The sequence below is a fragment of the Callorhinus ursinus genome, unplaced genomic scaffold (assembly GCF_003265705.2).
Source record: "Callorhinus ursinus isolate GAN/ISIS: 27379988/994484 unplaced genomic scaffold, GSC_fseal_2.0 scaffold72, whole genome shotgun sequence".
NCBI classification, from domain to species: Eukaryota; Metazoa; Chordata; class Mammalia; order Carnivora; family Otariidae; genus Callorhinus; species Callorhinus ursinus.
Window position 1 is genome coordinate 4,243,104 of NW_027397134.1, and position 25,072 is coordinate 4,268,175.

Genomic DNA, 25,072 nt, shown 5'->3' on the forward strand with positions numbered 1-25,072 from the left:
GGACATTCTCTTACATAACCATGTAGTAATCCTTTATGGATTTTTAGAGTTTAATTTTGAGGATAATCTTATATCTGAGTTCTTGGATACACCTCACAGTTGGCAAGATATTTCACGTACTGCCTCAGGTTCCTCTATCAACAGAAGTTTCAGTATGTTTTTAAGCTTAACTAAATGCAAATGTAGTTTATTTTACTTTTGGTCAAGACGTTTTGAAATTTGAAAATTAAAATGCGTCTTGTTAACTTCGGCTTGTATTTCATTAGGTTTGTTGTCACAAAATTTACTATATTACAGTATCTTCACATAATTTTTGAACTGAGAGTTACTAATTATAATTAGGCCTTAGTCTGTCAGTGTTCTTTGCTCACTAACACTATGAAGTGTCAAGATAATACGTAACAGAGCATTTTTAGTTGTCCCTTATCACTGCCTCCCACAGAGATGATATGCTTGTCCAAGCCACATTTATTTTCCTTCCTGTTTTCCCGATAATAGTATATGTTTTTAGGGCAGTTGATTTATGGATAAAGGCATTTATATTGTGCTTACTGTCTATGGAAGTGAGTAAATTTGTTTGTGAAAAACTCAGTACACTAAAGGTCTTAGTACACATCTCGCCAAATGAGCAGCTATCCATGTTGGAGTATCTAAAGAAGGATGGTTTTGCTTGTGCCCTGTTTAGATATTCTGGAGCCCAATTTTTCTCTTGTACATCTAACTTCAGAAGTTTTCTCTGGTTATATTTGCATTTTAGTGTAAAATTTATAGTATCTCTTTTCCTTAGTATCTGAGTTTTAGTACTTGATTTGTAGAATTTGAAAAGATCTTACCATTGTTTTAGGGGAAAACTGCATTCAAGTGATCATGTCACATCATGCTAAGGCGTCCATTCTAGCATGGTATTTTTAGAATCTAGAAATATACTAGCTCTTTGACCTTGGGCAAATTACTTAATCCTTGGGCAGATTACTTAATCCTTGGGAGATTTGCAGTCCTCACTGAAGTGGGGATAAATAGTACCTATCTCAACAACAACCCTATGAAGATTAAATGAGATAATGTATGAAAAATACATAGCTCAGTGATAGGCACATAGTTCAGTAAATACTAGCTTTTAAGTAGGAAGATGATACTTATTTAGACTTTGGTTTTGTTTAACAGAATAATACTTAAATAGTCCTTTAGACTAGTTTTACTAAGCCTATAATGTTCTATAGTATTCACACAGAGCTCTGTATGCAGTGTTTAACTAGTTTTTTTTGTGAGCAGAGTAATGGATAGATCCATAATGAAGACTTTTTAGTAGCTTTTTTTTTTTTTAAAGATTTTATTTATTTTTTTTGACAGAGAGCGAGAGAGGGAACACAAGCAAGGGGGAGTGGGAGAGGGAGAAGCAGGCTTCCTGCTGAGCAGGGAGCCCAATGCGGGGCTCAATCCCAGGACCCTGGGATCACGACCTGAGCCGAAGGCAGCCGCTTAACGTCTGAGCCACTCAGGCACCCCTTTTAGTAGCTTTTTTTTATGTATATTGGTTTATTTTCCAGTAATCCCATGAGATAGGGCAAGACAGATAATTATATTTCTTTTGAGAGCGCAGGAAACAGGTATCTAGAGAATGTGTGGTGTAACTAAGTTATTGATACATAACGGTATTAGTAGGAATAGCTAACATGTATGCGATTACTAAGTGCTAGGTACACTTCTAGTTGCTTCTGTGTATTAGATCACTTACAATAACACTGAGATATTTTTGCTGTCAGAAACATGTTAATGAAAAGAGACCTGCTCAAGATGACAGAACTAATAAAAGCCTGAATTAGGTTTTGAGGCAAGGTCAGCCTGACTCTAAAGCTGTGCATGAATGCCTAAAAGCTAACACTCTTTGAATGCTAGTGTATGTTTTTAATTCTTAAAAACCAGTATTCCCTTGAAGCCTTTGTTTAAAAGAGCAGAAAGTGAAGTGACAGTGCATAGTAAAAGGGGAAATCATATTCCTCCACTCTGCCACAAGCTGTGGGGAGTAGAATAAAGACATAAAAGCAGATGTGGTCTTAAATACGGACTTTTGCAAAAGAATTTGCCTTTCTGATTAGGTTTACTGACTGGTTGAATAATCTTTTATCTTCCCATACCCTTTTGCGGGGAAACGTTTAGAGGCTGGAGACAAAATCAGCTCTCTGTTCTGATATCCCTTAGATGGGTTTGCATTCTTCCTGTTCTATAGTCTATAATTGTAATTTGGAAGGATTAGATTTAAGAAGAATAAAAGATTCCTTAACTGCTATAGTTTTATTAAAGTATTGACCCTAACCCCATAATTTTATATATACATATACACATACACACACATATATATTATATATAATTTAACTCTATTTGGTTATGCTACCTAAGCATAACCAAATAGTTACAGTGTCATTAATATACTGAACACATAGACCAATTGTCTTATCCGGTCAGCTTTTTGCTTCCTTGCCCTTATATTGTTTTATTGTGCTGGTGCCCATAACAACACAAACTTACAGCCCAGTAATGCAGGGCAAATAGACTTCCTTCCTTCCCTGGAGGCTTTTCCTGTACTAGATGCCAGTTGGGAGGTTGGTGAGCCTGGGAGTTTAATGGAAAACCTGATTTCCTGACTTTCTCTCCTTTAGATTAGATTGTCTTAGTGCTGAAATAGGCTTTAAGAAGTTAGTAGAAAGCAGGGCCCAGCTTGAGGTTATTTAAAAAATATTCAGCTTGGGGGCACCTGAGTGGCTCAGATGGTTAAGCGTCTGCCTTCGGCTCAGGTCATGATCTTCAGGTCCTGGGATCGAGCCCCACGTCAGGCTCCCAGCTCAGTGGGGAGTCTGTCTCCCTCTCCCTCTGCTTGTTCTCTCTCTCTCAAATGAATATATAAAATCTTAAAAAAAAAAAATATTCAGCTTGGGGCGCCTGAGTGGCTCAGATGGTTAAGCGTCTGCCTTTGGCTCAGATCATGATCCCAGGGTCCTGGGATCGAGCCCCGCATCGGGCTCCCTGCTCAGTGGGGAGCCTGCTTCTCCCTCTGCCTCTGCCTCGGTCTCTCTCTCTCTCTGACTCTCATGAATAAATAAATAAAACATTAAAAAAAAATTTCAGCTTTAGAGTGAATGGATTTCTTTGTTAACATCTCAGAAAATGTTGATGGGTTTAATGTTACTATTTAATAATAATCTGTAGTAGAACATTATTTAGTGACACCCAAGTTTTCCATTTAATAGTCATTTATTTGCCTTGGCAAATTTTATTTTTAGTTTTATTTTCTAGCTTAAGATCTGGTTAAGGAGTGTCACAGTACAAATTGTTCTTATTATAGGTTAAAATAAACACAAAACTATGGATCTTAAAAGATGGGAAAGGGACTGTTTTGGACGTGATTGTTTTTGTTTTATTCAGAGATTGAGGTCTTGTAGAGATAAACTTTTTTTTTTAATAGTCAAAGAATTATTTTCTTTAAATTCCAGTATAGCTAACATACAGTGTTAAATTAGTTTCAGGTGTACAATATAGTGATTCAACAGTTCTAGCCATTACTCAGTGCTCATCAAGATAAGTGTGCTCTTAATCCTCTTAACCTGTTTCACCCATCCCCCCCCCCCCCCCCCCTCTGGTTAAAGTTTTTTTTTTTTAGTTTAGAGTCTGTTTTTGGTTTTCTTTCTCTTTGTTCATTTGTTCCGTTTCTTAAATTCCACATATAAGTGAAATCATATGGTATTTGTCTTTAGTTAAGGAATTCTTTTTTTTTTTTAAAGATTTTAAACTTTTGGAAATTGATCCTGAGTTGTGACTTTAAGTCACGTGCTTACCTCACTCTTGAGATAACTTTATAAACCTTTTCGGGCATGCTAATTAAGGTTAGCTGAAACAACTATTAGCAAAAGCCCTGTGCTTGTTTTCCAAGTGAGCTAAATCAAGCATTAATTTCTGAAGATAATTTTTTTTTTGACAGGAAGTAGGATTTATTGGGTGGGCATGAGTGCAGAGCCCTCCATTTGTCTGAGGGGTCACGATTAGGGTTGTATTTGACCCCACAGCCATCTGGGATGAGCTGCTTTTCAGCCACCATGTCTTCAAATTCGTCTGCATTAAACTTAGTAAAGCCCCACTTCTTGGAGACGTGAATCTTCTGGCGGTCAGGGAACTTGAACTTGGCCCTGCCTAGGGCCTCAGTCACATTCTCCTTGTTCTGCAGCTAACAGTTACAGATGGACACGATGACTTGGCCATTGTGCACCCTGGCCACTGTGCCCTGGGGCTTTCCAAAGCCACCCCGCATGCCTCTCTGCAGCCTGGCTTGGAGATAGCATGTCAGACCTCAATGTCCACTGGAAAGGGCTGTCTCCAAGGTCTCTTAGGGCAACCCATGCAATCAGCAGGCTGCATACACCACTGAGGAGGCTACTCTTTGCAGCCATGACACACTGGTCCCCCATGGAGAAAGAGCACAGTTGGCTTGAAGATAAAATTTTTTTTTAAAAGATTTTATTTATTTATTTGAGAGAGAATGAGAGATAGAGAGCACAAGAGGGAAGAGGGTCAGAGGGAGAAGCAGACTCCCCGCTGAGCAGGGAGCCTGACGTGGGACTCAATCCCAGGACTCCAGGATCATGACCTGAGCCGAAGGCAGTCGCTTAACCAACTGAGCCACCCAGGTGCCCGAAGATAAAATTTTTTAATGAAAGTTTTAAAAGTTTTTCAGGTTTTCCAGGTAGACATTATTCTGGGATGACTTCCTGTATATTGGGGTATTACTTGTGTATTTTATACAAAAGAATAACAATTGATGTAGACTATCAGCAGCTGCAACTATTAGTAAGAATATTACTGTACTTTTAACAGGTAAGTTTTATGGGAGCTGAAACTAGAACTCCCCCCTCTTTTTTTTTTTCCAAGTAGGAAAATCAAAGGTCCAACATTTTTTTTTCCCTCTTCTTCCTCTTCACCATCAGGTTAATAGGTGGTTAAACAACCATTTCCCTGACAGAAGGTGCTGGGTGATGGACAAAAGCTGTCATATAACACATTCCCTTGATCATGTCATGAAGTTGATCTCCTTAGAAGTTGATTAACTTCATGGAAATTTCTGTACCTTAGAAAAACTTTAGACTTTACCTAGAACACTGATCACCTGTAAATGCTTATCCTTTGGTTATATGGAAGACCACAAGTTCATATGCATTCCCTCAGAAAGAGAGATTTGAAACAGTTGGTGACCTGTGTAGGGTGGTACATATGATCTGGTTGTACAACTTTTTCTGGATACTATACCTGCTACTTTTGGATGAGGGTTAGAGCCCCTGCTTTAGGATACGATGTTAGGATTTTCTAAAAATTAAAATAGAATTTATATAGTGAAATGCACATAGAAGTATGCAGTTTGAATTTCAGTAAATGTTTACAGCTGTGTAGCCACTGCCTCAATCCTGATATATAACTTTATAGTAGAACGTTCTCTCATGGCCCCCTTCTGGTTATTTCCCCTTCTCTTCCCACCCAAACTATGCTTCCAACCTAAAGTATGTTTCTGTCACTATAGATTAGTTTTATCTGTTTTTTCATTTAGATGGAATCATATAGTATTTACTCTTTTGTAAGTGTTGCTTTGAGTCAGTCTAATGCTTTTGAGATTCATCCATGTTGTTCATTTTTATTGCTGAGTAGTATTCCATTGAAGAAATGCACCCACAACTTGTTTATCTGATCACTTGATACTGGAAATTTTGAGTTCTTTCCAGGCTATTATGAATATAAAGTTGCTCTGAACATTTGTTTCCAAGCCTTCTTGTGATCACATGTTTTCGCTTCTCTTGGGTTAGTATCAAGGAATGGAATTGCTGGGTCATAGAATACATGTATGTTTAACTTCATAAGCAACTGCCAGACTGTCCTCCAGAGTGGTAATGCCAGGTTTATACTTTCATGAGCCACGTATGAGTTTCAGTTACTCAACATCCTCACATTTGTTCTTGTAAGTCTCTTTAATTTAGTTATCCCATTGGGTGTGAAAGAGTATCTCATTGTAGTGTTTTCACTTGGATTTCCCTAATAACTCATGATGATCCACATCTTTTAATGCACTTACTGGCATCGATAATATCTTTGGTAAGGTTTTGGGGCATCTGGGTGGCTCAGTCAGTTAAGCATCTGCCTTTGGCTCAGGTCATGATTCCAGGGTCCTGGGATCGAGTCCTGCATTGGGCTTCCTGCTCAGCGGGGAGCCTGCTTCTCTCTCTCTCTCTCTCTCTCTCTCTCTCTCTCTCTCTCTCTGCTGTTCCCCCTGCTTATGTGTGTGCATGTGCTCTCTCTGTCAAATAAAATCTGTAAAAAAAATAAAAATCCTTGGTAAGGTTTCCATTAAAATCTTTCGTCCATAAAAATTTTCTTCCTTGGGCACCTGGGTGGCTCAGTCAGTTGGGCAGCTGCCTTCACCTTGGGTCATGATCCTTGGGTCCTGGGGATCTCCCTCTGCCTACTTGTGCTCTTTCTCTATCTCTCTGTCAAATAAATAAATAAATAACACCTTTTTTTTTTTAAGATTTTATTTATTTGACAATGAGACAGCGAGAGAGGGAACACAAGCAGAGGGAGTGGGAGAGGGAGAAGCAGGCTTCCCACGGAGCAGGGAGCCCGATGCGGGGCTCGGTCCCAGGACCCTGGGATCCTGACCTGAGCCGAAGGCAGCCGCTTAACAACTGAGCCACCCAGGCGCCCCAATAAATAACATATTTTTAAAAAATTATAAAACAAAATTTTCTTCCTTTTATTGATTTGTTTGTTCTTTATATATTTTGGACATGAGTCCTTTATCAGATATATGTATTTGCAAATATTTTCCCCCACTCTGTGAATTTCATTTTCTTAATGGTCTCTCTAATAAGCAGAGATTTTAACAATTTTTAAAAATCTTTTTTATTGGGACGCCTGGGTGGCTCAGTTGTTAAGCGTTTGCCTTCGGCTCAGGTCATGATCCCAGGGTCCTGGGATCGAGCCCCGCATCGGGCTTCCTGCTCGGTAGGAAGCCTGCTTCTCCCTCTCCCGCTCCTCCTGCTTGTGTTTCCTCTCTCACTGTGTCTCTCTCTGTCAAATAAATAAATAAAATCTTAAAAAAAAAAAATCTTTTTTATTGGGAAGATATACATAAAATTTACCATTTTAACCATTTTATTTATTTTTTTTAAATTTATTTATTAGAGCATGAGTGGGGAGGAGGGGCAGTGGGAGAGGGAGAAGCAGACTCCTTGCTGAGCAGGGAGCCCAGTGTGGGGCTCGATCCCAGGACCCTGATATCAGGACCTGAGCCAAAGGCCCCCCATTTTAACCATTTTAAAGTGTGCAGCTCAGTTGCATCAAGTATATTCACAGTGTTCTGTAACTGTCACTATGTATTTCCAGAACTTTGTCATCATTCCAAACAGAATCTCTGTACCCACTAAATAGCCAGAGATTTTTTAAAAAAGATTTATTTATTCATTTTAGAGGGGGAGGGGCAGAGGTAGAGGGAGAGCCAGCCAGGTGCCCCAAAATAAGATATTTTTTTTTTTCTTAAAGAGAGGGATGGGGAGGGGTAGAGGGGAACAGAGAGAATCTTGAGCAGGCTCCATGCCCAGCACAGAGCCATATACAGGGCTTGATCTCACAACCCTGAGATCATAACCTGAGCTGAAATCAAGAGTAGGACGCTTAACCGACTGAGCCACCCAGGCACCCCTTAGTATGATATTTGTAGCATAAAAGTTTTTGTGTAAAAGCAATCAACAGTTTGCCTTTTGAATGCCTTTAAGTTTTTAGTTTATTGGCCCTTTCATGACAACTTGAACTACGTGATGTGTATAGTTTTCTTGTCTAGCTTTGCCACTCTTAGTGGTAGAGGGGATAATACATTAAGATACTGTCTGTCATTTTCAATTGTTTTAGGTAAGAACTTAACCTTTACTTCTTTCTGACTTGCCTGTTTTGTGATACTTTATTCTAGACCAGGTATCCTCACTTGAAGTCATGTTTTTAATCATGATGGGGAAAAAGTCAGACTTTGAGTTTAGTGGCCTTTCTTCCTACTCAAGAGGACAGGAAGTGGATAAGGAAATACGGAGCTGAGTTAGATGAGAATGGTGTTAGTGGTCTTCCAAACAGATTCTGTTATCCTCAGGACATCTGTAGCTTCTGTCATACAGAGGCAACATGACTTTTGGAAAGTAGGCACCAATCTTCTTTTCTGTGATGGTCTTAAAAAAGTTTTGCAAGCTACTCTGCTCTGTTGTCTTCAGTGTTGATTTGTTTATTTCCCCACTCCCAACCAAAAAGACCTCTTTTTTCTAGAATTGAAGACCCTTGAATATCCTTCCCTTGTTCCAGAAATCACACCATCACAAGTTTGTTATTCTCATGCATTTCTTTCTCCCAAATTGTCTTTTTTTGAGTACTTGTAGTGAAACGTGACACACAGTTAAACTGCATGAGACGCAAATGTACAGTGTAATGAATGGTTATATAAAGTGAACGCTCATGTCACTACCACCCAATCAATAAATAGAACATCCCCAGCACCTCAGAATGCTGCCCTGGTCTCTGTTCCTTCCTACACAGCTCCCTCTCCCTTCCTCTTAGAAATAACTAACCACTGTCCTAGTCTTGATGGTTATCACTATCTCACTTTTACTGATATTATTACCTACCTGTGTATCCATAAACAATAGTTTAGTTTTGTCTGTTTTATTTTTTTGTTTTTGTTTTTTTAAAGACTTTATTTATTTATTTGACAGAGCGGGACACAGAGAGGGAACACAAGGAGGCGGAGTGGGAGAGGGAGAAGGAGAAGCAGGCTTCCCGCGGAGCAAGGAGCCAGGAGCCAGATGCGGGGCTGGATCCCAGGACCCTGGGATCATGACTTGAGCCGAAGGCAGACGCTTAACGACTGAGCCACCCAGGCGCCCCATTTTTTTTTTTATTAGATTTTTATTTTTATTTAACAGAGCACAAGTAGGCAGAGCGGCAGGCAGAGGGAGAGGGAGAAGCAGGCTCCCCGCTGAGCAGGGAGCCCGATGCGGGGCTTGATCCCAGGAGCCTGGGATCATGACATGAGCTGAAGGCAGCTGCTTAACCGACTGAGCCACCCAGGCGCCCCTAGTTGTGTCTGTTTTTGAATGGAACTATACTGTGTGTGTTTTCTATCTTTTGCACATTCCTGTGTGTTGTGTTGATCTAATGCATTTTTACTGCTGTAATATGGTACATTTTTGATCATGATAGGGGAAAATATACTACAAATTATCCCACTGTTGCTGGACATCTGGGATGTTTCCAGGTTTGGGCTACTATGAACAATGCTGCTATGAATATCTTACACATTTCTTCAGGTGCGGTGTCACATTCTAGGGTGTATACCCAGGAGCACAGGTGCCAGGACACAGCATATATCTTCAACTTAAGTGCCATGTTGTTTTCCAAAGTGATTTATCAGTTCACATTCCCATTATTAGAGCATTATTAGAAATAAAGAGGTGAACAAGAGTTTCCGTCGCTCTGCATCCTGATCAACACTTAATATTGTCAGTGTTTTCAATTTTTGACGAATTTGAGGAGGTAAGTAGTAGTATCTTGTGGTTCTAATTTGGATTTCCCTGATTATTGGGTTTGAGCATCTTTGCCTATTTTATGGGCCATTTGGATTTCTTCTGCAGTTGCCTATTCTTTTCTCTATTTTTCTATTGAATTATCTTTTTAAAAAAATACTAATTTATGGTTCTTTATATATTCTGGACTCTTTGTCAGTTAAGTTTGGGCAAATATTTTTGTCCATTCTATTTGGCTTTGTTTTCACTGTCTTTGTGGTCTTTTAATTAGTAGAAATTCTTAACTTTAATGTAGTCAGACTTGTTTTTTTTTCCTTTATGGTTACTTTTTTGTCTTGAGAAATCTTTACTCAGAGGTCATGAAAATATTTTCTTCTCAAACATTTTTTAAAGATTTCTATTTTTGGGGGGTGCCTGGCTGGCTTAGTTGGAAGAGCATGTGACTCTTGATCTTGGGGTTGTGGATTCGAGCCCCACATTGGGTGTAGGGATTATTTTAAAAAATCTTTTAAAAAAAGATTTATCTTTGCCTTTATGGTTATGTCAGTAGCCCACTTGATGTATGAAATAGGGGCCAATTTCATTTTTTTCCTCTCCTCTTTATTTCTAATAATGCTTTAAAGTCTAGTTTATCTTGTGTTAGTATACCCAAACCATTTTTCTGTTTGTTAGTATTTGCATATTTCTTCATTGTCTGTTTTTCAGATTTTCTGTTTCCTTAAATTTCAGTTGTATGTTTCTAACAGTGTGTGGTTGGACTGTTTAAAAATTTGGAGGCTGGGTGCCTGGGTGGCTCAGTCAGTTAAACATCCTACTCTTGATTTTGACTCAGGTCATGATCTCAGGGTTGTGAGATGGAGCCCCATGTCGGGCTTCATGCTAGGTGTGGCTCTGCCCCCCTCTCCCAGATTTAGAGGTTATAGGATGTACAGCTCTGTCTCTCTTTAATTTTAGCAAATAACCCAAGGGCAGAAGCCGACCCAAGTATTGGACTCATCTCTTCTGAATTTCAGTCTTCTTTCATATCTCAGGGAATTTAATTTTGATAATAGCTTACTGTATTTTTAGGTCTTTGCTTTTAAGAGTATTTTTTTTTTTTAAGTTTATTTCATTGACAGAGAGAGGGAGCACAAGCCGGGGGAGCAGGAGGAAGAGGGAGAAGCTCCCTGTTTAGCAGGGAGGCTGATGAGGGGCTTGATCCTAAGAACCTGGGATCATGACCTGAGCCAAAGGCAGGCACTTAAGCGACTAAGCCCCCCTAAAATAAAGGTGCCCCTTTATTTTATTATATTTTTTATTTTTTTTAAAGATTTTATTTATTGGACAGAGAGAGAGGGAACGCAAGCAGGGGGAGTGGGAGAGGAGAAGCAGACTTCCCTCTGAGCAGGAGCCCGATGAGGGGCTCAATCCCAGGACCCTGGGATCATCACCTGAGCTGAAGCAGATGCTTAACGACTGAGCCACCCAGGCGTCCTGCCTTTATTTTATTTTTAAAATTTATTTTATTAGTTTGTGGTGCCAAAACCCAGGAATGAACCACGTTTAAGATAATTTTAAATATTTTATCAAGCTTTTTGAGTTTCTTTAGCCCGTTGGTAATTTGAATTACTCATTGTTGCTGGAAGTGTTTTAATCTTTATTTGGGTTTCTGTTTAGGATTCTGTACTAAGATTTTGTGTGTTTGGATTCCTTCTTAAAATTTGGACTTTGATTACATAAATAGACTTGGAGGGAATTACTTGGGTTATACAATAGACTGGGGTCAGGGTTGCAACGTGAATTGATGTGGTAAAGGTTAAGGTATGACCTTAAGATATACTTTGAAATTTGTTAGTTAAGTGCTTTTTTGTGACCTGACTTCATCCTGGGATGAAAGTTGCTTTAACTTATCTGATATTACCCCCATTAGTTTTGTAGTGGACTGACGGGAGGCTGGATCCTTCTGTTGCTAGGTTGAGAAGCATTGGATAAAGAAGCAGGGGAAACATGCAGCAGTGCTGGATTGGAAACAGGGAATGAAGGATCCTGGACAAACTTTGAATCCACTTGAAACTGCCATTTCACCCCAGTGATAATCTGAAATAGTGTCTAATATATTTTAGAAATCTTAGCTCTTTTCAGAGTTGGATGTAAGTGCAAGATGGAATTAGAATTCTAAAGAAACCTGGAGTGGCTCATGGATCTGCCCATTGGGTGGTGAAAGGAATTATTTCAAAAATAGGTTGTCAGAGGATGGAACTGGAGGGTGTTATGCTGAGTGAAATAAGTCAGTCAGAGAAAGATATGTATCATATGACCTCACTGATTTGAGGAATTCTTAATCTCAGGAAACAAACTGAGGGTTGCTGGAGTGGTGGGGGGGTGGGAGGGATGGGGTGGCTGGGTGATAGACAGTGGGTAGGGTATGTGCTATGGTGAGCGCTGTGAATTGTGCAAGACTGTTGAATCATAGATCTGTACTTCTGAAACAAATAATGCAACATATGTTAAGAAAAAAGAAAAAGAAGAAGATAGCAGGAGGGGAAGAATAAAGGGAGTAAGTCAGAGGGGGAGACAAACCATGAGAGAGGATGGACTCTGAAAAACAAACTGAGGGTTCTAGAGGGGAGGGGGGTGGGGGGATGGGTTAGCCTGGGGATGGGTATTAAAGAGGGCACATTCTGCGTGGAGCACTGGGTGTTATGCACAAACAATCATGGAACACTACATCAAAAACTAATGATGTAATGTATGGTGATTAACATAACAATAAAAAAATTAAAAAAGGTTGTCAGAACATGAGGGTAAAAAATCTAGAAAGTAGTTCTGTAGTAACTGTTTTGAATGCATGGGAAAGGGGCGCCTGGGTGCCTCAGTCAGTTAAGCTGCTGCGTTCGGCTCAGGTCATGATCCCAGGGGCCTGGGATTAAGCCCCGCGTCGCAGGGAGCCTGCTTCTCCCTCTCCTTCTGCCTGCTTCTCTGCCTACTTGTGCTCTCTCTGTCAAATAAATAAATAAAATCTTAAAAAAAAAAAAAGGCATGGGAAAGATTAAAACCAGAGATATACTAGATAAGCTAGGAGCTAACATATTTTGCATTGGGAGGGAGACATGATTAACCCAAATTTGTGCATATGCACCGTGATATAAAGATCACTTCATTCTTCATTTAATACACATTATCTCTGGGACCTCTCTTTTCTCCTCTTCATCTCCTGCTTTCATTTCTCTGTTTTCTTATTTGACTGATACAGATACCAACGAACTGTTGAAAACCTCAATTGCTTTACATTAATATATATCCAGATTATTGAGTTCTATCTCTACCTTTCTATTTTTGTTTATTTTTTTAGTAATCTCTACACCCACTGTGGGGCTTGACCTCTCAGCCCTGAGATCAAGAGTCGTATGCTCTTCTTGACTGAGCCAGCCAGGTGCTCCTCTCCTTTTTTTTTTAAGTAAACATTTAATCTCTATATTTCTTTCCTCTTCATCTTTAGGCCTCCAGGAATTTATGCAACTCAGTAGACTGCATAGTCCAGATTCTCTTTTGGGGAGGTTTAATTGAACATGTGAATTACAGGCTTCACAGATTTACATTTAAGCTTTTAAAAAACTTTAGACTCTTATGTTTTACCCTAGAAATTTTAGGCAGTCTCTATCAAATCAGAGTTGCATTGGGGTAAGAGGCACTTTAAATATTAAACATTTAAATAATACTGAATAATTATTAATAAACAGTGCTACATGAAAAAATAGACATTTGGGGAAGATATACTCAGAGTCAAAAGGGAAGTAGTTTGGGAAAAATTTGCATTTTCTTTTACAGACTGGGGCTAAATATGTGTGTATGCACATACGTATATATTATATAAGATTAATAAATCCAGGGGCACCTGGCTGGCTCATTTAGTGGGAGTTTGAGCCCCACATTGGGCGTAGAGATTACTTAAATATTAAAAAAAAAAAATCCAGGGACCCCTGGGTGCCTTAGTCGGTTAAGCATCTGCCTTCGGCTCAAGTCATGATCCCAGGGTCCTGGGATCGAGTCTTGCATCAGGCTCCTTGCTCCACCTGCTTCTCCCTCTGCCTGCCACTCCCCCTTCTTGTGTGTGCTCGTACTCTCTCTCTCTGGCAAATAAAGAAAGAAAATCTTAAAAAAAAAAAAAAACAAAACTTTTTTTTTTTAAAGTAATTTCCATACTCAACGTGGGCTTTGAACTCATGTCCCTGAGATCAGGAGTTGCATGCTCTACCGACTGAGCCAGCCAGGCACCTCTAAATCCTATTTCTTTTTTTTTTTTGTTTTTTTCTTAAGATTTTATTTCTTTTTATTTGCTAGAGAGAGAGAGAGAGAGAGCGTGTGCGAGAGAGTGAGCGAGAGTATAAGCAGGGGGAACGGCAGGCAGAGGGAGAAGCAGACTCCCTGCTGAGCAAGGAGCCCAATGTGGGACTTGATCCCAGGACCCTGGGTTCATGACCTGAGCTGAAGGCAGACGCTTAATGACTGAGCCACCTGGGGGCCCCTGTGCCATGAAAGTTTAATGGGTATTTTGGTCAAGAAGAAATCTATAGGGGTGCCTGGGTAATCTCAGTCAGTTAAGCAGCTGCCTTTGGCTCATGATCCCAGGATCCTGGGACTGATTGAGCCCCACTTGGGCTCCCTGCTCAGTGGGGAATCTGCTTCTCCCTCTGCCCCTCCCCTCCGCTCATGCTCTCTCTCTCTCTCAAATAAATAAAGTAAAATGAATCTATAAAACTTTAAAAACTGAATTTTGTCTAAGTTTGCAATATCTAATAGGAGTTACCTTATATTCAGTTAATACAGGACATGGTAAATGGGATGATTTGTATTTGAGTTACAGTAGCCCTAATTCTGCCTCTTTGTTTAAAAAAAAAAAAAACCTGGTATACATTATTTAATTATGGTTTTTATTAAGGAAATCAGGCTGAATGTGTGAATCATCTGATTTTGTTATTCAGGACTCTTGGTTGCTGGTGACAAACTGAATTAGAGCTTAAGTAAAAGAAGGTGTGGCTTTACTGGCAGGATACTGGAGCAGTTCATATAATTGAAAACCTGTGACAGCCAGATAGAGGACTTGGGATTGGGGATAGTGTTTTAATTATTCTAGTTTTGCATCTCTTTGGGCTTTGGTGTGATTTCTTTCAGGCTTCTCCTGGCTCATGGCTGTACAGTCCAGAGTCTCTTCTTCCTCTTGGTGGCTCAGTAATATTTTCCACTGTGCCCCTTCACCAAAAGAAATAGTAATATTTCCATTTATTAAGGTTAAGTGTCTATTTCCTAACAATTTAGCTACTTGAAAAGTTGATACATATAATTTGAAAGAAAACATTTTAATTTTAATAGGTGTGACTTGGGTACCGTACAAATTCTCAGACCTTGGAATCAGATATTCCAGCCTTTTTTCCTGTTTGACACTGATTTTTATATGATACTTTTTATCATAGCAATTTGCTTAAAACCCTTGTTCTTTAAATATTTTTTTTTAAAGATTTTATTTATTTATTTGACAGACACAGCAAGAGAGGGAACACAAGCAGGGGGAGAGGGAGAACAGGCTTCCCGCTGTTCCTTAAATATTGAAAGGAATGTTTTTTGAGCTAGTTTTGAAATTATGAATGACCTTAGATAGTTGTTTGTGTGGTCCACATACGTCAAGTATTGCTGTTTCCCTCAAAAAACTTGAGAGTCCCTAGAGTGCCCCTGTGATTTTACTGTGGTACCCTCAAGGTACCTCAGCACACAGCTTGGAAACCATGATTCTAGAAGAGAGGGTTTTTTGTTTTTTGTTTTTTAAAGTAATCTCTATGCCTCATGTGGGGGTTGGACTCAGGACCCTGAGATTAAGAGTTGCATGTCTACCGACTGAGCCAGCCAAGCACCAAAGGAGAAGGATTCCGTTTGTTTTTCTCCTTGGATCATGTGGTTGAGGGGAATAGTCTATAATTTGGTCAACCTGGGATTTTCATCCACTCCTGTGCTTAGAAGGGCATACTATTCTATTGTATAGCTATATCAATTTACCTATTTATAAATGTTTTAAAATTACATACAGGGCATAAATTAACATCTTGTGTATCTCTGACTATTTCCATAGCACAGATTTATTAAGTCTCACCTAATACTTAAACTATAAAAAAAAATTGATGGATTTGAAAGCATGATCTTTGTGATTTCATAATTATCTGGGTAATCGAGAATCAAAGACCTAAACTTAAGAGCTAAAACTATAAAACTCTTGGAAGAAAACAGGGGAAAAGTTTCATGGCATTGCATTTGACAATGATTTCTTGGATCTAACATCAAAAGGCCAGGCAGCAAAGGAAAAAAATAGATAAATTGAACTTTATTAAAAACTTAATATGCATTGGAGTATACTATCAAGAATGAAAAGGCACCCAGAGAATGGGAGAAAGTGTTTGCAAACCATATATCTGATAAAGGATTACTATCCAGAATATATAAAGAAACACAGCTCATCACCAAAAAAACAACCCAACTAAAAAATGGGCAAAGACTTTAATGGACATTTCTTCAAAGAGGTTATAGAAATAGCTGGTGAGCACATGAAAAAATGCTCACCATCACTTACTAGTCATTAGGGAAATGCAAATCAAAACCATGAGATACTACTTCACACCCATTAGGATGGCTCGTATCAAAAAGGTGGAAGTGAGCTGGTGAGGATATGGAGAAATTAGAACCCTCGTGCATTGTTGGTGGGAATGTAAAATGGTGCAGTTGCTGAGGGAAAACGGTGTGGTGGTTCCTCAGAAAATTAAACATAGAATTACTATATGATCCAGCAATAACGCTCTTAAATATCTATCCAAAAGAAGTGAAATCAGGGACTAACAGATATTTATACAGCAATGTTCATAGAAGCACTATTCACAGTAGCTAAAAGGTAGAAACAATTTAAATGTCCATCAGTGGATGAATGTATAAACAAAATGTATATACATACAATGGAGTATTATTCAGCATTAAAAAGGAAGTTTGGGATAATGAAAAAGTCCTAGAAATGGATAGTGGTGGTGATTGCACAACAGTGTGAATGTATAAACAAAATGTGGTATATACATACAATGGAGCATTATTCAGCATTAAAAAGGAAGTTTGGGATAATGAAAAAGTCCTAGATATGGATAGTGGTGGTGATTGCACAACAATGTGAATGTACTTAAGGTTATTCAGTTGTACACTTAAGATGGTTAAAATTGTAGATATGTATATTTTACCACAGAAAAAAGAAAAAACACTTTAAATGTGCAGTTTGTTTTACTTCAGTTATACCTTAATGAAGTTAAAAATCTTGGGGTATTTGGCCCAAAAAATAATCTGTGATTTTATTTAAAGATGATGAAATAACAAACTGCATAGCTTTGAAAGTCAGCCCTACAGAGTAGTATCTTATGATGGGGACTATGGAACATCCACAAGCAGTGGATATATTTTAACTTTACAAAAGCTTCTAATTATCTCTGGTGGCATCTTCATCTATAGGGGATGAAAATGTCTTACTGCTAAGTGGTGCAAAGTGGATTAGAGGTTTATATTCATTGTTACTGGAGGGTTGCTATCAGATAAGAGACAACAGATGGTTTTATAAAGAGGCTAGGATTGTGCTCTCTATATAATGTTCTGAAGAGTGATACAGATGATGAAATGAGATGACTTGTCAGTACCTTGGAGGATGGAATTAAGAGTTCAGAACTATCGTGACAAGGGAGAAGAGGTTGTAAGAATAAAGATATTTAGGAATAAGTGTCAAGTAGCATTCTCGAGATGGTGGATCATAAAACACTGATGAATATCTTTAGTTTTTTGTGGGAGAATGAAACTTAATAAAGCCAATGCTGCTCTTTGAAAAATATAGTAGCACATGTCATATATAAGAAACATATTCTCAATATATAAGGGCTCTCCTTGGATTTGCTTTATGAGAAGTATAGTTAACATCAAATTTTACTATATTAACAAACTTATTTTATTGAATGGAGAAGGCAGTATGGCATGGATGTTTATAATGTAAACTGTGGAGCCAGAATGCTTGGGTTTGAATTCTGGCTTCTTAACTGTATAATCTTGGGAAAATTACTTCTCTGTATGTCTGTTTTTTCGTGTGTGTGTGTGTGTGTGTGTGTGTGTGTGTGTGTGTGTGTAAGAGAGGGAGGGAGGGGAGGAGCAGAGGGACTGGGAGAGAGAGAATCTTTTTTTTTTTTTTTTAAAGATTTTATTTATTTATTCATGAGAGAGAGAGGCAGAGGGAGAAGCAGGCTCCCAAGGAGCAGGGACCCCGATGTGGGACTCGATCCCAGGATTCTGGGATCATGACCTGAGCCGAAGGCAGACGCTTAACCATCTGAGCCACCCGGGCGCCCGAGAGAGAGAATCTTAAGCAGGCTCCGTGCCTAGCATGATCCCTAGGTGGGGCTCGATCTCATGACCCTGAGATCATGACCTGAGCCAAAATCAAGAGTCGGATGCTTAACTGACTGAGCTACCCAGGCACCCCTCAACTGTTTTTCAAACTATAATGGTCACTACCTTACAGAATTATTGGGTTAATTGAGTTAATACATATAATACTTTTATTTTATTTTATTTTTTTTACATATAATACTTTTAAACCAGTGCCTGGCATATAGAGAACTGCTCAATAAAATTAGCTGCTTAAAACATCCTTTTTTTTTTTTTTTTAAGATTTTATTTATTTGAGGGGGGGGCAGACTCCCTGCTGAGCAGGAATCCTGTTGTGGGGCTTGATTCCAGAACCCAGAGATCATGACCTGAGCCAAAGGCAGATGCTTAACCGACTGAGCCACCCAGGCGCCCCTGCTTAAAACATCCTTAACAGTTGGTCTCAGTTGGCCCATTAATGTGAGGTTATACTTGTACTGATAGTGTTTTCTCTCCCTGTTCTTACTGTCACTGTAAAAAAACAAAAACAAAACCCAACATTATTAAAAAAAAATTGGCCTTGTATTTTCTAATAAGTACCATGCCTGATATTATTACCATTGCTTTCTGGTGCTGTAGAGTTAGCTATTCATGTGAATGCAGTACCATTCAGGTTCTTTGCAGTTATCAGAAAGTGTTAAATATATACAACTGAAGAATTATCTTGGCTTCAAGTTGGAAGAAACTATGTAGTCTCACCAATTTGTGAACCTGTCTGCTCTTCCTTTGTTAATTCAGGAAAAGTTGAGAAAAGGACAGAGAAGCAATCCAGTTTTCAGGGGAGAAACAAAATTATTACACAAAGAATGGAATGTAAAAAGGATTTTCTAGGAATGGCTTGATCATAAGAACTGCTTTTTTTTTTAATTTTTTTTTTTTAAAGATTTTATTTATTTATTAGAGAGAATGAGAGATAGAGAGCACAAGACGGAAGAGGGTCAGAGGGAGAAGCAGACTCCCCGCCGAGCAGGGAGCCCGATGTGGGACTCGATCCCGGGACTCCAGGATCATGACCTGAGCCGAAGGCAGTCGCTTAACCAACTGAGCCACCCAGGCGCCCCATAAGAACTGCTTTTATATGATTTCCTCAGAGAAGTCAAAGAGGATTAAAACCACTTCCCTCTTGGGGCACCTGGGTGGCTCAGTCGTTAAGCATCTGCCTTTGGCTCAGGTCATGATCCCAGGGTCCTGGGGTTGAGCCCAGCATCGGGCTTCCTGCTCAGTGGGGAGTCTGCTTCTCCCTCTCTCACTCGCTCTGCTTGTGTTCCCTCTCTCGCTGTCTCTCTCTCTCTGTGTCAAATAAGTAAAATCTTTAAAAAAAATAAAATAAAATCACTCTTTAAAAAAAAAAACAAACCACTTCCCTCTTGCTGTCACTTTTATATTCCATATCCTTGTCTTGAAGCAGTGTTTTTTTTTATCTTTACAAAAACCACCATTTTATACAAAAGCAGCATTTTTTTTTTAAATTGGCATTTTTATTAATACCAGTTCAGGACTGATACTGCAGCCATTATCAAGTTCCTAGTCACTTCAAGAAGTCTTTATGTGTTAGTCAAACGACATTATACCATTAATTATGATCACGTATTACCTATTTTTAGCTTAATGTTGGAACATGAAAGGAGAATGCACTTCAGTTTTCCCAAAATTGTTATGAGAATTATCACCTATAGCTATTTTTAATTGCTTATGAGAAAATTTTTTATGATTTATCCCAAAACCCTTAAGGGGAAAGAAATATTTCATTGACTAATCAAAACATTTTGAGTAGCTCTTGTGGGAACTTACAGACTATGTGTGTTTTGGAGAGAGAGAGAAGGAGAGAGGGAGGGAGAGGGATTTGGAGGAGGGGGAGAAGTGGAATTTGATAAAAGAGAATAAATGCTAAGTCATGTCTGTCTGCAAAAATGCGGTAAAAGTTTAGTGGCCTAAAATACTAGGAGAGCTCTGATGATCTTGTTGGTAGAAAAAAAAGCCAGTCTGTGTATAGGAAACAACATAAACAATGGCAAGGAATTTGGAATGAACATAGAATGTCCTAGAGGGGAAGAGTAAGATCCTCATTTGAGGCAGACCTGGTTGTATGAGAGAGAAGGGCCTCATTTTGGGGAGACGTTGTTGTTGAGATGGATGCAGTAGATCTTTACAATACAATGATAGTACCCTGAGAGTTCATTGATAATGTGTAGAGAATAGTGGTTAATGTTGCTTGGCTCACTCAGTTCAGTGATTTCTTCTTAAGTCTTAAGTGGCTACTCAGATCTTTGCTTCAGCAGAATCATATACTACTTTTTTATTTTGGACTTTGAAGGTTTATAATGCCAATTTATAATTGGAAACATATATCTGTTATAAGGGCTTATTCTTTATGAAGACAGGCAGGTAGAACTGTTGCATTTATGGTAAGAACTAGAATGTAGAGGTTTTAAATGGACGTGGGTGTGCTTCAAACATTTATTTAATGGGTGGTAAATAGAAGGCATGGTTAATTTCTTGTATTTACCTAAATTTTGTTTTTTTAATTCAAAAATTAGTTATTGGGCATGTTTCTTGTCCTTGTCAGATTAGTGTTCATTTGATTTTAAGTTACTACTAGTGCAGTAACTCTCCTAATGTTATCTCCATTTTACAGATGAGGAAACTTCGTGAACTACCCAAACTGATACAAGTAAGTTTAGAGTCAAAATTCATATCCAAAACAGTCTGATTCCAGAACCTGTGATCTTACCTAATAAGCTATATTGTAGTGCCTCTCATTAATGCATAGTGTAACACCCTTGGCTTCCATTGTTGAGTAGGAAAATGACCTTACATAAGAAATCATAATCTGTCTAGTAGAACAGATAGAAGTGTAAATAATCATAATGACATTTAGTATTATAAAATAGAGCTACATTGAAAGTGCACATGAACTCTGCAGGGAAGCTTTCACAGTGAAAGCTTTGTTTTCAAGAAAGAATTGAAGGATACATAGTATTTAACCAAATAGATAAAGCAGTGTGAGTAAATCAGGCAGAGGTAACAGCAATGGCAAAAGCTCATGCATGGAAAATTTAAAAGCAGCTTCAAGTTGTTCATTGTGGGTATAAATGTGATAGGGCATATTTTTTTTGAGCAGGGATGTTTTAGTGAAAGTTCTGTTGATCGGATTGAATGTATCAGGTGATGTTAAAAGAGGAACTGACCAGAACCAGTTCTTTTGTAACTTCTGTTGTAACTGGTTATTTTGTTTTTTAGGTAACTAAGGTCTACATAAGTTTAATTCAACAAATGTTTGAGAATCAGTTAGCTAGACCAAATGGTGGTGATAACTGGTGTCATGGACTGGAAAGGTGGAAATTGAGCATTTCAGGAAAAGCAGTAGGAGCTGGCATCAGATTCTGTTATTGGAAGTAGTCAAATGGTTGCCAGCCTTGAAGTCCTAGGCCTACCAAGATTTCCAGTGGAAATGGAATATTATGTAGCCATCAAAAGGAATGAGATCTTGCCATTTGCAATGATGTGGATGGAACTGGAGGGTGTTAGGCTGAGTGAAATAAGTCAATCAGAGAAAGACATGTATCATATGACCTCACTGATACCAGGAATTCTTAATCTCAGGAAACAAACTGAGGGTTGCTGGAGTGGTGGGGGGTGGGAAGGATGGGGTGGCTGGGTGATAGACACTGGGGAGGGTATGTGCTATGGTGAGCGCTGTGAATTGTGCAAGACTGTTGAATCACAGATCTGTACTTCTGAAACAAATAATGCAACATATGTTAAGAAAAAAGAAAAAGAAGAAGATAGCAGGAGGGGAAGAATGAAGGGGAGTAAGTCGGAGGGGGAGACGATGAGAGACGATGGACTCTGAAAAACAAACTGAGGGTTCTAGAGGGGAGGGGGGTGGGGGATGGGTTAGCCTGGTGATGGGTATTAAAGAGGGCACGTTCTGCGTGGAGCACTGGTGTTATATGCAAAGAATGAATCATGGAACACTACATCAAGAACTAATGATGCAATGTATGGTGATTAACATAACAATTAAAAAATTTAAAGAAAAAGAAAAGATTTCCAGTGGAGTATTAAGAAAGAAGGAATGGCGAGGGGCAGGGGATGGAGGCTGATGGTGGACTTTGTTAAGGATATGTAGAGTTAGGACATGTGCTACAGTGACAGTCCAGGAGGCCCTGTACCCTGTGGTATTGTCCGAGTAATAGCAGCTGGGGTTGGAGAAGGTGCCAGAACTCCAGTGGTAGCAGAAACCTTAAAGAGAGAGGTTTATCTTTTGTGTGGGGGAAGGACTAGATACTGTTGCATGTGGCCCTGGTCAGGTCTGCTTATGAACGGTTTCAGATTTTTGATGGATTGAAAAGATAAGTCTTATGAAGAAAAATGAGAGAATAAAGCAGCTCGAAGAAAGATAGTTACGTGTTAATTTCTATATATGAAGGATTTATAATAGCATATAGTGCAGTATCACCTAGACCTCTCATTAATATATTACCTACATGATTTTTCTTCAGTATCTGTATACTAAATGGGAATGCATCTTAAAATCAGTGGCATGTTATAGTTGGAGTTTTTTTTCTTTCTTAGTGGTGTGTAAATTTAATAGTGTGCTTTGAATTTGATGGCATCTGAGTCAATGAAATGCAGAATGTTTTTTCCAGTGCTCATTAGCATAAATACAGTTTTTTTTTTTTAAGGTATGCGTATTCCATTTAGGTCATCTCAAATATCGCTAATGGTCTGTAATACCGTGCCATGGAAACACTGGTAATTGAAAATTAACTATATGCTGTAGAATGTAGGGTTTGGGTTCAATATTGAGGATGTAAATCAATAGAAAAGAAAAAGGGTAAGCCCTTTCTAAGGTCTTCTGTTTCTTTGCATTTTAGCATATATAAGTATCCTCATTGAGGGGCGCCTGGGTGGCTCAGTCATTAAGCGTCTGCCTTTGGCTCAGGTCATGATCCCAGGGTCCTGGGATCGAGTCCCACATCGGGCTCCCTGCTCGGTGGGAAGCCTGTTTCTCCCTCTCCCACTCCCCCTGCTTGTGTTCCCTCTCTTGCTGTGTATATCTCTGTCAAATAAATAAATCAAATCTAAAAAAAAAAAAGTGTCCTGATTGAAAACAGTAGTACACAGTGTGTTGTTCAGTCATAGGCTTGCTGTTGTTTACCGGATAGCTGTATAAACGCGTTACTCTTTCTGCCTCTTTGAGACATTAGTTCCTGTGACTATTTTCAGGTTGAAAAATGCAAGAAACTTATGATGGTGCTGATTGACCTTGGAGGTGTGATGTTATTCTTAATAGTTATGTCCACATACTTATTGGAAACTTGAGAATTTGAATTATTTGTGTGGATCGTTTTTTCCATGTTGAATAGTACTTAAGTTTGTAATGTATAAACAATATACTTGGAATACTTCATAGTTTGTGCAGAATAGGTTTAGATTAGGTTGTATGAGAAGTTTTTCATCTTGTTTTAGAGAATATTTTACCAGTATTTTACTATGTTTGGTCTGAATAGAAGTAATTTAAGCCAGTATGCTTTTTTATTATCCCTGCTCCCCATTAATGGGTTAAGCAAAATGATAGATTAAGAATTTTTTTAAATACAAAATTTGTTTTTTGTCTTCAGTATGAACCCATGACTTGAGTTTTTGGAGTGGTTATTTTAAGTGTAGTTACTTAAAAACAGAAAGGGAGAAATCCCTTTTGCTTCAGAGCTTATTTCTTATTAGCCCTGATTTAACGTAGTACTTTTGCCCTCCTTTTCTTTAAAGCATGTTGATGAGTTCTACTTCTTGACTTTAGCTGAAAGTTTTTTTTTCTTTCTGTATATTTGGATGGCAGTCACATGTTGCTCTCTGTTTACATGAGATAAATGTTACTAGTTTAAAAAGGTGGGTCTTTTTCTGGGGTTCTGTTGAATTGTCTTAAAAGGATGGTCTTAAGAAGATGGTGTTCTGGTCAAGACAATTTCTGGTCTTTTGGCTATTTAGTAATTGAGAACCACTTTGAAAGAGTAGGTGTTTGAGCTCGCCATTTAAAACAGAGCCTGCGTTGTAGTGTGTGGTTACTGGAGGTTATTTGGGTTTTTATTGGCTTGCTTTCAAAAATATGAGTAGCCCCCTACCTAATTGCCAGAATATTAATTTTACCTAGGCCAGTAGAAGAGTGGATTCTTTTCATTGCATATAGCCTTTATAACTTGAATTTTGTCTCTCTTCTCTTGGGTGTACCTGTTGGCTAGCTGGAGTTGGACAGTTTTTAATTGTGAATACAGCAGCTAAAATTTAAATCTGTTTCTTCATTAAGTTGTATGCCTAAAAGATGGATTTGCATTTTCATTCAGCTTTCTGTTCCTTGTCCATTTTTTTTTTTAAAAGATTTTCTTTATTAGAGAGCAAGCATGTAAGAGAGTGAGTGCATGAGCAGGGGGGAGGAGAGAGAGAAGCTGACTCCCCACTGAGCAGGGAGCCCGACATGGGGGGCTTGGTCCCAGGACCCTCAGATCAAGGCAGTTGTTTAACTGAGCCATCCAGGCACCCCTTGCTCTTTGTCCATTTTGATGCCCGTTACTCTGCATAAAGCTGAGTGAAGGGAACCAGAACTTTGGACAGTCTGTTTACAGACTGGGAGAAGAATATTAACATTTCTAAATATAATGTTAATATACTAGTAAGCAATATGCGGATTAGCTGGGTTTGAAATACTGATAGGTATTTTTTTGAAGAGTGTAGTTTACTTACAATTTTCCTAGAATTGGCATTAAAACATCTCAAGTACTTAGGCAAAACAGGAAAATCATGCTCATTTATACATGGGCACACTGTTGAGTTCCCATGGTAAACTGACCTTCAAATTAAGTTGTTTGTCTTTCTAGAAAAGAAACCTCTTATGCAGCTGTGAGTGGGGAGGCTTGGTATAAAAAGGGTGGGGTTTGGAGATTGTATTTTTGTTTCTTTAGGGCAGGGTCCTGCAGGAAAGCATATTAGAATAAGCCGTGTAAATCTGCAGGTTT

The 25,072-nt window shown here is 38.8% G+C and overlaps 1 protein-coding gene and 1 pseudogene across 14 annotated transcripts in view; one reads left to right on the forward strand and one right to left on the reverse strand.

Annotated features, from left to right (window-relative positions):
• MTMR3 (myotubularin related protein 3) overlaps window positions 1-25,072 on the forward strand; it is a 137,764-nt gene that overhangs the window by 48,647 nt on the left and 64,045 nt on the right. For 2 of the 14 annotated variants that reach the window (XM_073886809.1, XM_073886810.1), the window contains exon 2: window positions 20,695-20,730. The exons of the other annotated variants lie outside the window; for them this stretch is intronic. The gene's annotated coding sequence lies outside the window, so the exon portion shown is untranslated. The remainder of the gene's footprint in view (window positions 1-20,694; window positions 20,731-25,072) is intronic. 14 annotated transcript variants of the gene reach the window in all.
• Window positions 4,358-4,483, reverse strand: LOC112813238 (small nucleolar RNA SNORA70; annotated as a pseudogene).